The sequence below is a fragment of the Numida meleagris genome, chromosome 7 (genome assembly GCF_002078875.1).
Source record: "Numida meleagris isolate 19003 breed g44 Domestic line chromosome 7, NumMel1.0, whole genome shotgun sequence".
NCBI classification, from domain to species: domain Eukaryota; kingdom Metazoa; phylum Chordata; class Aves; order Galliformes; family Numididae; genus Numida; species Numida meleagris.
Window position 1 is genome coordinate 8347204 of NC_034415.1, and position 12992 is coordinate 8360195.

Here is a 12992-nt window from a genome sequence, read left to right on the forward strand (position 1 = left end):
AGCACCAATGCTAATAGTAAGACAGGACGACTCACTGCCTGGGAAGGAGGCTGGGGGGGAGGATCAAAAATGAGCGAAAGTCAGGATTTTTGGAAAATGGAGAGATGAGGCATCCCGATGAAGGCCCAACTGTGGGAAGTTATCTATAAATACACAAACAAAGAAACCCCCGGAGCTCTGATGATTTCAGCACCATCTGGAGACGCTGGGAAAAGAGAAACAGCTTGCTGCTGCGGGAGGTATTAACGAGCGGGGCTTACACAAACACGCAGCGATGTGGAGATATATATAGGAGCTGTGCACATCGGCAGCAGAGATGAGGCCAAGGCCTCTAACTTTGCTTTGCTTACTGCACACAGTTTGTCTCTGAGGAGAAGAAATACTAACAGTAAGGAGGTGGTCTGTACCAGCGTGATGCGTTCATTTCGCGTTGACCTCAGTGACTCTGGAGCCTTCAAGAGAAGAACCACGTTACATCCCGAAGCAGCAGGAGCGCCTGTGGGTCAGGAAGAGCCACTTCGCCTCTTGAGCTGGGTTCAGCCCCCTAAAAAGAAGTTTACTTCGAGATATGCAGAGTTTTGGCTTAGCTATTGCTACTGGGATTTCTTTTTGTGCAAAGCGCCTTTTTGTGCCCATGTGATGTGTTCCTAACACAGCCCTGAAACACCAAGCATTGCAGCACTCTTGGCTGATCCTTCAGCTTGTAGAAAGTATCTACATCTCCTACTCCTGGGTTCACCGTGGTCCTTCTCAGCAGAAGGACATCCTAGCATATCAGACTGCAGACAGATTTCAGTGGGTTTTCTTTCGCCACGAGGAAGGAAAAGGCTTCAACCTATGCTTGTAATAGAAAATTGAGCACATAGACACACTCAGTAAATTATTGCCCGCTTTCCTGGCCCCACCACAAAGTCTGCTGAGCCATCCCTCCTGCATTCAGAAACATCTGAGCAGAAGGAATTTGTGCTTTATTTGAGCTTGGTGAGCAAAACAGAGAAAAGCCAGAAAGCACCTCACGGTTTAACACTGGACTGTCCATCGTAGCTTCTCCTGCCCAGATAAATCTCTCACCCCCTCTTACTTCTTTTCTTCAGAAAACCTTTCTTCTGATGCTGTTTCAGGTCTGATAGTCTGATATCAGGCTCCTTTGATGCACTGAAATTCCCCAAAGAACAATACTCAACTCTTGCACACACCCCTTAGCTATGTGTATATAGTCCTCCTCTCTGCCTCCAAGGAACAGCTTCCTGTGATTTTCTCATGTTTATTGAGATCATTTTTATCTGCATCCAATTTTCTCTTTGGAGAAGAAAGCCTGCATCTGTTTCTTCAGATGTTCCTCCTGCACCATCTCAGTAAATAGGCAGCTATGAAGTCTTTTCTCTGCTTAAACACTGAGCTCTGGAGCAAGTACCCCATTTGTCTTCAAGACTTACCCTCGGCGTAGATGCTCCCGGTGAAGTCTGCGTTAGTTAAAGCATGCATGGCAATTAGCAGCATTAGGTCAACTTTTGAAGGCAGCTTCCGAAGCCTCCACCCAACTTTCTGCTATCAGGATTTCTCCTCCCAAAACTCGTTCAGATATATCAAGATGTATCCTGCACAAGAACTGCAAGTGCAGCGATCCGCTGTACCCATAGGAGCTTAGAGGACACCTTTTACAGATCTGATTTCCCTTCAGCTGAATCCAACCCTCTGGATATGAAACTGCTTGAGGGCAAGAGCTCCTTGTTCCAGGCAATGTGCCCTTGCTTTGATGCACCAGCCACCACGAGGTTGCAAAGGAGGAAAACAAGGCTGTGTTTTGCCTAATTACCAGACAGTGAAAGCAATTCTGATGCTGCCAAGCCAGTAGTAGAGAGCCTGATGAATTTCCTATGGTTTCTGCAATTTGTCACGGCACAGGGATCGCTCCTTCACACGCACACCACCAGTTTGTTCCTCAGCAAAACAGCCTGCAGCAGGGCAGAGCATCGCTCGCTGCCTTCCCACATCCGAGAGCCTGAGGGACTGCAGGAAGATGGGCTCAGGCCAACTTTTCCCACGTGGGATGAAGAGGACAAAGAGACGTCCTTAGGATTCAGCTCACAGCCCTGGGAGATGGGATGCTAAATTCCTGCCCAGTGTTTGCTGCTCTTTTGTAGGCACTAATCTGCTGACATGGCAACTGGATCCACTTGGGTGGATCCCTGAATGTGCACAAATTTCCCAGGGAGGTGGTTGAGTCACCGTCCCTGGGGGTGTGCAAGAAACGTTTCAATGTTGGACTGAGGGACATGGTTTAGTGGGAGATACTGGTGATAGGCAGATGGTTGGACTGGATGATCTTGGAGATCTTTTCCAGCCGTGGTGATACTATGATTCTATGATCACGTGTTTTAAGGACTGGCTTAAGTTTTAGGAATAAATAAACTTAGACTCATGCACGTATCTGTGCGTGGGTGTGCATAAACCACACAGGTACTGATGAGGGAGGGGTTATTTATATAAAAGCAGACTATTAATAAGCAAACCTGAATAGCTGGGGATGTTTTGTGAAGGCTGCTCAGCGGATTGCTGAAGGATTTTACTGTAAAAGTTAATTTTTTCACCTGGAGAAAAGTATTTATTTAGCCAAGCCTCTGGAAAGTATAAAGAATGGTCTGTTTAACCCAGTTTCCTAACTTTTTTTGCCCAGAAGCTTTCCCAAGTGCAGCTCACCACAGTGCCTGCACAGAGGCTGGTCACCATCCTATAGGTTGGGTTGGGATGGGTGTTTTCCTGGCAGCACTTACCAGCAAACCAGACCTTCAATTCACGGGTGCTATTTGGCTTAGGGTGGGCCTGGCCTTAGGACCTTTCCTGGCTGAAGGGTGTTTGGATTTGTCCAGGGCTGCTCGATCCAGGGAGGGTCTGTATTTTGGAGAATGTTCTGATCTGAAGATATTAAAACCCACTGACCTGAAGGCCAACATCTTCCTGGCTGGTGGACCGAGATGTGAGGCCTCTGTCTTGAGAGCAAACCTGAGTAAAGACTGCTGGGTATCCTCTTTACCAGGAGAGTACAACTAGAGGGAGAAGAAAGGAAAGCAGGTTATCCCAGAGCTCTGTGCTGGTCTTTCAGCCTTGCTCTGCTGCCTCAGTGCTTCTTTCTTGTGGTTCCTCCATGCCTCTGTATGTGCCCAAAGGAAAACCCCAAACTGCAAACTCTCTGGAGCTGCCACAAGTCCGGGATGGAGGAGCAAGCAGCTGAGAAGGATGAGCAGCCACCGAGCTGTGCCAAATGCTCAGCACCTTCAGAGAGACTCATCTGCTTGGTAGAGGTCTGGGCACTTTTTGGAGCATGTCCCAGACCTGCCATAGGCTCAACGTGAGCATCTGAGCAAGCTGAGCCAGTGTTGCCTATGGAAAACGTAGCACACGCCTTTGTGAGGGCTCACACTTCTGCCTCAGATGCTGAGGCACGACGCTCGTAATCTCACTCAGGCAGACCAGCTATTTCTGCATGAGCAACCCTGGAGCTTTTGACAGCCTTGAAAGCCTGGCAACAAGGAAGCTGTGCTCTGCATTCAAATTGGGATATAATTTTACTACTGGGTGGTTTATATTCACACACATCTGCTTAAGGAAGTAGCTATAGGATCAGTGATGTTAAGAAAGCAGCAAATTAACCAACAATTGGTTTATGATGTCAGTTCTGCCTAGAAAAATCTTCTCCTTCCAGCATAGTATCAGCTGGTGGGGGACAGAGTGTGACTCTGGTGCCAGAGCAGGTGTAGGTGTCTGCAGATGAGCTCAACATATGCTGGCCTGTAGAAGAGGCTGCTGAGCTCCGACCCCATAGCAGGCAGCACTGTGAAAGGGCAACGCCAAGAAAGACCCCTGTGGGCTGTGACATCCCTCAAAGCCCCTGAGGGTAAGAAGGAAAGTTGTACACAGCGTGCAGATGAAGTTATGGCAACAGGCAGGCTTGCACAGCTGTCCTATGGAATCCCCCCGTATTCACAGTGAATACAGAGTTTCCAGTCCCCTTCAGTATTCTCATTAATTTTGGATGTCTCTACAGAGGCTTACGAGGTTTCAGCCCGTTTTCTTTTAAAAACACTTTCTTTTAAAACATTTTCTGTAAAACCAGCCTGCCTAGGAGGCACCACTGGCACATACATACAGTGGGTCAGTTCCTTTTAAAAATTCACAGCGCTGCCTGTTTACCAAGAATAAATTTTCATATGTCAAAATCAACACTCACCATGAGTATTAAATATATATATATTTAGAGTTAATCTGAGACAAAAAGAAGAAATTATAGCGTAAAAACCCAGCTCCTATTGATTTCAGAAGGAGAGTGAATGCAGTAAGGCCTTAGCAAGGAACTCAGGATGATCCCAATGGCATTTCAAGCCAGTAGAGCACAATCCCTCTGGCCCCAATAGCCTTTACATCCCTTGCTGATTAATGCAATGTGGTGCATTATTATTCATGTCCTCACGGTTAGGAATACAGAAACTCTAGAGCCTTATCTCCAACTGTACAGCTTGTGATTTGCAGGGTCAGGAGACACCCAGCAGAGATGCCAATCCCTGGACAAGGGCTCACACTGGCAAGTACATTCTCAGCTCTGGGATGCCGTTACTGGATATCATCCCTTTCACAGTAGGAAGCAGCAGAAAGGCCCTTGCAGCCACCAGCATGGGAATGGCTCCAAAAGGGGATACTTAGCTGGTAAAAGATGTTTGTTTTCATTGTCATCTAACTTGGATGTGCTAATCCACCTTGTCATCCCTCAGATGTAGAAATGACTATGTAATAAGGTCTGACAGGGAAACTGTCAGAAAAGCAGGCTAGCAGAGCTCTACTGTCAAACTGTTGGCTTCCAAGTCCCCTTAGGTCTCCATTAGTTCATTAGTATGCACTTTGGCTATCAGATTTTTGATCCAAAGAAGGGATGACACGAGCTTAAACCATGTGAACAGGTTTTGGTTCAGTCTAGCCCAGCCATCTTCTGTCAGCTCAAAAATCACACACTCAGTATGCGCATATCTGCCTGAAGAAGTCTGGTTAAAAGGGTGTAGGCAGCAGACACAAAGCAAGGTGCACTGCGGCACAGACTCTCTGGAGTCAGTAGGACAAACAGTGGTTTTGCTCCAAGAAAATGACAGGAACGTTTTCAGGTCAAATATCCTCCTTTTGCTTGTGCTGAATTACAGAGCAGTACCCAGATGGAACACAACAAATGGCAAAGGTTTTGTCCTTCTGCAGCCCAGCAGACTCTGCCCGCAACCCAAAGCAAACTACAGTGAAAAATTAAATGGTATCTTACATCTGGCAGGGAAGATACTTGTTTTATGTTAGAGCTGATGTGCAAATATGCGTTACAGAAAGCAGTCACCGTAGGTTCGCCCTTACTTCAAGGTGCCTTGGCCACTCCAGCAAAGCTGAAGCTTGGAGGGGACCAAAACTATGCTTCAGAAGTGGGAAGACATTTCTACCACACTGCTGTTAGCAGGAGTTTGAAGATGCCATTATCCAGAAGCTGAAAACACAACAGAGAAGCGGGTCAGCTCTAATGAGCCCTGTAAGAACTTTGCAGCACCACTCTGGGCTTCTGCGTATGCTACACCAGCTGTGGAGAAACACCTCCATAAGAAAGGAGCATTGTTCCTTTGATTTTGTTTTGTTTGGTTTTACATAACATTTGAGAGCTTGGTTTGCCTTCTGTAAAGTCTGAGCCAAGTGCTCCTGAGGGCTCAGTAGCACCACCTGCAAAGAAAGAAATGTCCCAAACTGCCTCTGAATAGGACTTCAGAGATTTCCAATTCATTAAGATACAAGGAAAAAATAAAACAAGCTTACAAAAGCCCACTACTGGTATCAAAGAGTAATGTTTCTGTCATTTAATATCTGTTTCTGGTAAGAAAGTCCCCCGATGGCACAGAACATTAGCTCTAATGACTGGGGATGTGCATGACGCCTTACAGGTGACTTTGTTTCCCTCTTTCTTCCAATGCAGACACTGACAGCACAAGCATTTGGGGCTAACCTGGCTTTGGAAGATTCTGTGTTCTTCAACACAGTTCCTTATGATTACAGAAGATACATTTTGAGAGCCTAGAAAATTGGGAAAGTCAGCCTTTGCCCTACAGAGCACATGGAAGAAATGAAAATCAGTGCTGCAAAAAATCAAAGGTAGTGATATGTGCATTATTCATTGCAGGGACTGACACGTCCCAGTGCACACAGATGCAAACGATCATGTCACTGTTCATGCAACCTCCTTCCAGCTCAAAGAAGCTTATTGAAGCCCATGAGATCACGGCTGGAACCCAAACACTGCGAAGCTTTCAGAAATGATAACGCTTAAAGAATCAGCTTTCAAAGAGCAAGTCAGGGAATGGAAGCGAGACAAGGATTCTTCCTCACCGTGCCCTTGATGGACAGCATTAGCTTGGGACGTGCCTCATTCCTGCATTTTTCAAAGCGGAGCTGGTGGAAAGAGCAGGGCTGGCAACCATGGATTTGAATTCTCGGCCGCTGTTCGGCTCAGCCATGCTCAAACCTCTCGCTTATTCTTCGCAAGTCATCTGTAAACAGTCAGGAAAAGGGCTTTTTGTTCTCACAGAATGTTTGGGAAGTGCCTCTGCGTACTAAATATCCAGAACCGTGCGGGTAAAAAAACGTCTGTTTGCAGAACCTCCCAAACATCAGTAGTAAAAAGCGACCGGAGTGACTATGTGCTTTGCAAACTGTCACTCCTGAAAATGGCTTGTAGTTGGAGATCTGTAAAACACGTTATGGGTTTGGGTCCTTTGCATAAATGCTCAATACTGCTTCTCTGTCACTGTAATCCAAGTTCATCTGCTGGTGGGAGCAGTTCAAGCAGCCCCTCTGTTAAGGCTCAGGTTGGACAGCTGTCCGTACTGCTGTGCTCTTGCCCATGCCTGCTGGCATCACTGCCACAGCGGGCTTAGAATCATAGAATCATGGAATCATAGGATCACCAAGGTTGGAAAAGACCTCCAAGATCACCCAGTCCAACCATCCACCTACCACCAATATTTCCCACTAAACCACGTCCCTCAGTACAACATCTAAACATTTCTTGAACACCCCCAAGGTTGGTGACTCCACCGCCTCCCTGGGCAGCTTGTGCCAGTGCCTGACCACTCTTTCAGAGAAGCAATTTTCCATTAGTGATGTGTCACATTCCAGCACAGTGGTCACAAAACGATGCTCTGCTCACTCAGAAATCCACGCCTCGTTTTTAAACCCAGTCATTCAGGACATCCTCCTCTACAGATATATTACCAACTGTGGTGTATGTCACCCAGCAACTGCCCAGGGACACCCAGCTGGTGTTGCCAATGGTGTTCCCAATCCACTCTTTCTGCACATCAGCTGTGCAGAGCAGTTTCAATATTGCAAATGGGGCATGAAAACCCCCATCTATACATTGGTGCCTCCATACTTGTTTGTGAGCAGGGGTATCCTTCTCCCCCGCCTTTAGGCTGTGCCTGATCTCTTCTCATGCAAAATAGGAGCGCTCCATGCATGAATGAGCAGAGGAGATTGAGTTTTGCTCCTGCTTTAAAGATTTCAGCCCATCTGGAAGCAGAAATGACGCTACTGCAGTGATCACGCAGGGCAGGAGGAAGGAACAGCAATAGACGTGTGTGAAAGTTGCAGGAATACATCCAAACTGTTCTACGAGCATCTAAAATACTAATTAGCCAGTCAACATGTAACAAGGACAGCAGTTAAAATTAAACAGAAACTACCGATAATGCTGCAGGGCGCGCTGTAGTACAAGCAGTCTTTGTGTTGCACCAGACAAGAAATCTGCATTCGCATCCACGCTCCCTCTCCCCATCCTGGCTCCTATGTTCTCTGCAACGTGATCCTGTTGGTTAATTATCAGAACAAGGGAAAGATGTGTCTCTCGGAAAAAGCACGGCTAGGTTTGAATAATGCAGAGCCCTTCCTTTCCCTGAACAGGGCACGGAAGCAGCAAGAAGCTTGAGCTGCGAAATCTTGGCTGAGGAACTCCGAGCCACCCAACCTGTGCCTCATCAGCATCTTAGCAGTGATACATCTCTCCTGGAACTTCAGCCAAGAAGCAAAATTATAGTTTCCTCTAACAGCATTTTGTTTTTATTGCCCTGTTTGCGAGAGGAAAAAAGGAGAAGGCTGCAGGAAGGCAGAAAGCAACAAGTCTTTCCTCATCCTTCAGACACAACACAGGAATAAGTTCTCTTTGCTCACTCACAGCCTGACAAATCCTATTGTCCAGCCATTGCAGCCTGAACACCAGCTTTCCCATCAGCTCACCAACAAAATGGTGGAAGGCTGTCAGCCCTCCCTCCCATGGGTTGGCCACGTTGCACCGTAAAACAGCACCAAGATGGCAAAAACTTCTGTAAGGATATTCAGGAATTCACTTATCGCCTGGTTGGTGTTTGGGACCCCTTCCCTCATGAGGTCAGGGCAGGGGGGAAAAGCGAGGACTGTCAGTGGGTCAGTCAGACCATTTTCTGCACCTGAATGCACCAGTGAATGGCATATGATGGGTGAAGCCATAGCAAGAAGAAAATGAATAAAGCCCATAGCTTGTGTCAAGCACTGACCAGGAAAAAAAGACATTTTCCATGTCAATAGATGTTGCCAAACAATAGACACACTATGCAAGTGGAAAAATCCTCCTTCCTAAGCCAGAGCCCACCTCAAAGCGCCTCACTATTCTCACCCAGCACCCTCCACTGCAGTGTGTGGGTCTCACACTACAAACCTGGACTCCCAGTTTCCTCTAAGCTCTGTGGGCAATGGTTCTATCAGGAGAAGGGAGGGAGCCTGCAGGTGGGCTTGGGCTGTAGTCCAACTCAGCAGTGCTCCAAGAGCTTGTGTGCACTGAGGTGTTGTCCCACGGACACTGGAGTCAGTGATGATGCAGTTATGAGAGAGTCCCAGCCAACCTTGCTGCTGCTGTCTCTTATGAGAGGCCTTGGAGGATGCAATCATTGCCCTTTTGCATTTACGTTTTTCTCCAGCTCTATCTGGTCTTACATGCAAGGTGAACAAGGACAGTAGTTTGCTTTATGTCTGAGCAGAGAACCTCTTCCAGCAGCTTTTCTCAGCTTTCATGGATACCCATTGTTTCCTTCACAGGAGACCAGCTCCTCAGTAATTAAATTCAGACATTTGGCAGTTCTTGTACTTGCTTGCTTTCTTCCTACCTCCTTTGGTGTAGAGTCACCTGTTGGTGTGGTGTCAGTCCTGTTCTCCATCTTTCTCTCCCTGATTTCCCTCTAAACAATGAGCACTGGTATTACACAATGACCTGCATTCCTAGGTACAGCTTCTGAGCAACATTTGAATAACAAACAGGCAGTTTCTGATAGCTGGTTCCCTCCTCCTCCTCACAAAGGTGAAGAATCATAGAACCATTAAGGCTGGAGAGGACCTCTAAAATCACCAAGTCCAAGTCCAACCCCAACCCACCATGCCCACTGACCATGTCCCTCAGTGCCACATCTCCACCTCCAGGGGTGGTGACCCCACCACCTCCCTGGGCAGCCTGTGCCAATGCCTCACCACTTGGAGAAGAAACTGTTCCTAAAATTCAGCCAAAACCTCCCCTAAAAGGGGAAGAGATGGGCTGGACATACACTACCCCATGCCATCCTTGGTACCTGGTACAAATGGAGCCAATATGGAGTTTCTGGGACTGAGTGAATATCTCCGCTTGGGATTTAAGGATGACACTTTGACAGCTGAGCTTGCAGTAGCCACCCAGTTCCAGGAGATGTTGCTGTGCTTTCAGCTAAAGGCCTGGAGGAGATGCACACAGAGCAGGGGAATTGTGAAGAATTTGGGAAAAAAAAATTGCAAATGTGTTTGAAATAAGTTGTGTCAGAGAGTGTGTGAATACGGGAAACTGAGCAACACCCTCCTCAGCTCTCAGTGGCGTGACAAGGAAGCAGGACTGGCCCAGCTGCACAGCACCATGGGCTTTCAGAGCAGGGCTCCACTGCAAACCAGCTGCTCCCCACAGGGCAATGTTATCTGGAGCTCCGTTGCTTCAGCATTTGGTCTGAAATATAACCCTAAGTGCTAAAATAGGTACTTTTCCCCTTTAAGTTTCTGAAATGTGGGAGAAAAACCAAATTCCTCCTCATCTCTTCCTCCAACAGGTGAAGTCCCTAGTGACTGGAAAAAAGTTGATGTCACACCCATTTTTAAGAAGGGTAGAAAGAATGAGCCAAGGAATTACTGACAGTGGGCCTAAGAGACCTCATGAGGTTCAACAATGCCAAGTGCAAGGTCTTGCACCTGGGTCGTGGCAACCCCTACTGTCAGTACAAGTTGAGGAATGTAAGGACAGAGCACAGCCCTGATGAAAAGGACGTGGGAGTACTGGTGGATGGCAGCTAGGCATGAGCCAGCAATGTGCCCTCACAGCCCAGAAAGCCAACATTCAAGGTCAGGCTGGACGGGGCTCTGAGCACCTGGTGGAGCTCTGGGTGTCCCTGTTCAGTGCAGGGGAGTTGGACCAGATGGCCTTTAAGGTTCTCTTCCAACTCAACAGATTCTGTGGCTCTATGATGCAGAGACTCTGGAGGCCGCTATCAAACTGCAGAAGTGGAGCAGTGCCAAGAATTGGGCCCTTGCTTCCAGACAGCTGTCATGCCTCGGATGGTGCTGCCTCCTCATGCTTGCTGATCTGATGACACGCAGAAGGAAAGACACTGCTCTGAATAAGAATTCAGCTTGGGATACTTGAGAAGAACTATCTCATGCATCTCAACACCTATTACAGCACAACCCCCTGGAGAAGAAGACAACAGCAGATACATACAGTTCTTGTAAACTTTTAAACAAGAACCCGGATAACAAATCCTCCAAGGCACGGAGCGCAGTCCCCAGGAGCTTCTAGCAAGGGACAAGGCTCAAGAGCTGCGTGACCGGAGGAGTCAGACTTGCCCAGATGTCCTGGTTTAACTGGGTCCGTCCCGACGTGCCGGCAGGATGAGTCAGAGTGCCGCCCTGGGGCTTGCTCAGGCTCCAGACTACGCTGCTGCCATCACCCCCAGGCTGCAGCCTTGGGAACCAGCCGGTTCCCAGCTCCCCAGCTGGTCCACGGGGCTGTTACCCACGTCCAGGGTCACACGGCATGGCCCAGCCTGGGGGGCCTGCATCCTGCATTTGTTTTTAAAGACTGGCCACCCTATGAGGAGAAGTAAGGACAGCAGGAATGAAAATGGGAGCATGTAGGGTTACTGCCTTCCCATGTCTACACTGCATGCAGAGAAGCAGCTTCAGCATTGCACCCTCCAAATCCCAAAAGACTGCAGCTGCAGAGCAGGGAGCGCTAGCAGCCCGCCTTGCCTCTGCCCAACAGAGGATCTGCTGTTAAGAGCTGTCCCCCTGGGCCACCACCTCATCCAACACAAGCCACGGAAGCTAAAATACCTCCGAGAGCAATGAAGAGGGTGTTTGGAGTAATTAAACTCTTCTGGGTGAATTGTTTCTTTTATCCATTTGTGTTACAGCCAGGCCTACAAACAAATAGGACTGCAGCCCCTCTGTGCTCCGAAGAAAATGGGCTCCATGCCCCAAGGATCCCCATCTGACCAAGGGACAAACACGGATGCTACAGAAGAAGTTAAGATGATGTGACGATAACAGACATGGACACACGGGCTGCTCGGAGGGTTGAGTCAGCATGCATCTGCCTACAGCACAAGGGATGGGTACACTGAAATAGCCGAGGAGCCAACTGCACCCTGGTGCCTAATCTCTTTTAAACTCTACTTAATTTGTTGCTTGTTTTCCTCCTCTCTCAGAGCACAGGATTGCGCGGCTTGGAACTAAGGTGAGATTCATGCAGGATTTGGCCAGCTGAAGAGGGATGCGGGCTGTTACTATTCATGCAACCACCAGGGTGTGAAGCACACGTCCAGCGCTGCCCCTGTACAGCCAGGTACCTGCAGCATGCGCTGAACACTACTTTTAGAAAGGAGCTGGAGCACACGACTACTAATGCAAAAAAAAAAAAAAAAAAAGGAGAGAGAAGTGTCTAGACACAAGTCTGACAAGATGAATTCTTTAGTCCTGTTCAACACAGCCACAGAGGAGGAGCAGCATGACAGGAGAGCAAGCTCCTGTTCTGTGCCCAGTATAATTGCTTACTGCAATTACCAAGACTGGGCACCTTCATGCTCCACACTGAGCTTTGATCCCTGAAAGGTAAGCACTCCCCAGGACAAAGCCTTCCTGCTGCTGCTGCTTTTCTGCCTCAGGCTTCTGGTTTGCGCTAAGAGTATGTCAGAAATAGACCAGAGATGTCACTAGAATACGTCAAAAATAATGGCGAGCAGGAAGGAAATGCACTCAGTTTTCAAAGCACTCCAGTTTTGTGTCCAAAGCTGCTGAGGACACAGTTAGATGTCCACCCATCTAGTTTATGATGACAAGGGCTTGTTATGTTCCTTTGCTGCCCTTCGCAAGGCACTGGAAGCACTGATGGAAATGCACACTTCACGGTGACCTCTGCATTTGCTTCTTTGAAACATCAGCTAGAAGAGTACGTCGTAGAGGCAGCGGTGGGATAACACCAGGGCAGCCACTGGTGCCAACATTGAAAACTGCAGTACAGCTGAAGGCACTTGGACCGGGGAGGTCATTTTAAAAGTGTTTGTATGCATTGAAGGGCCTTAAAGTTCAAAACAACTCTGGGGACACTGCAGAACAGGGCTGCAGCTCCAGAACCTCCCCAGTTCGTAGCAGACCAAACAGCCCTAATGAAATATGGCCATGGCAGGGGCTGTGTTCTTACTGAGCTCCTCGGTGAGGTTTCAGCAAGTGGCAGCTGACACTCTGCCAAGCAGTACCTGCTTACTGGGCAAGCACAAGCTAACCCCAGAAGGCACTAGGAACAAAGTCTCCTCATTTGGGGCAAGAAAGGCAGGAAACAGTGCAAGTAAAGAAAGTCAAGTGCTACAGACAGGGCCTGCACAAGA

General features: G+C 48.0%; 1 long non-coding RNA gene across 1 annotated transcript in view; it reads right to left on the minus strand.

Moving 5' to 3' along the window:
• The window catches only part of LOC110402762, a 28500-nt gene that overhangs the window by 5891 nt on the left and 9617 nt on the right, over window positions 1-12992 (minus strand). Inside the window, exon 2 of the long non-coding RNA XR_002441289.1 lies at window positions 2941-3047. This is a non-coding gene — a long non-coding RNA (uncharacterized LOC110402762). The remainder of the gene's footprint in view (window positions 1-2940; window positions 3048-12992) is intronic.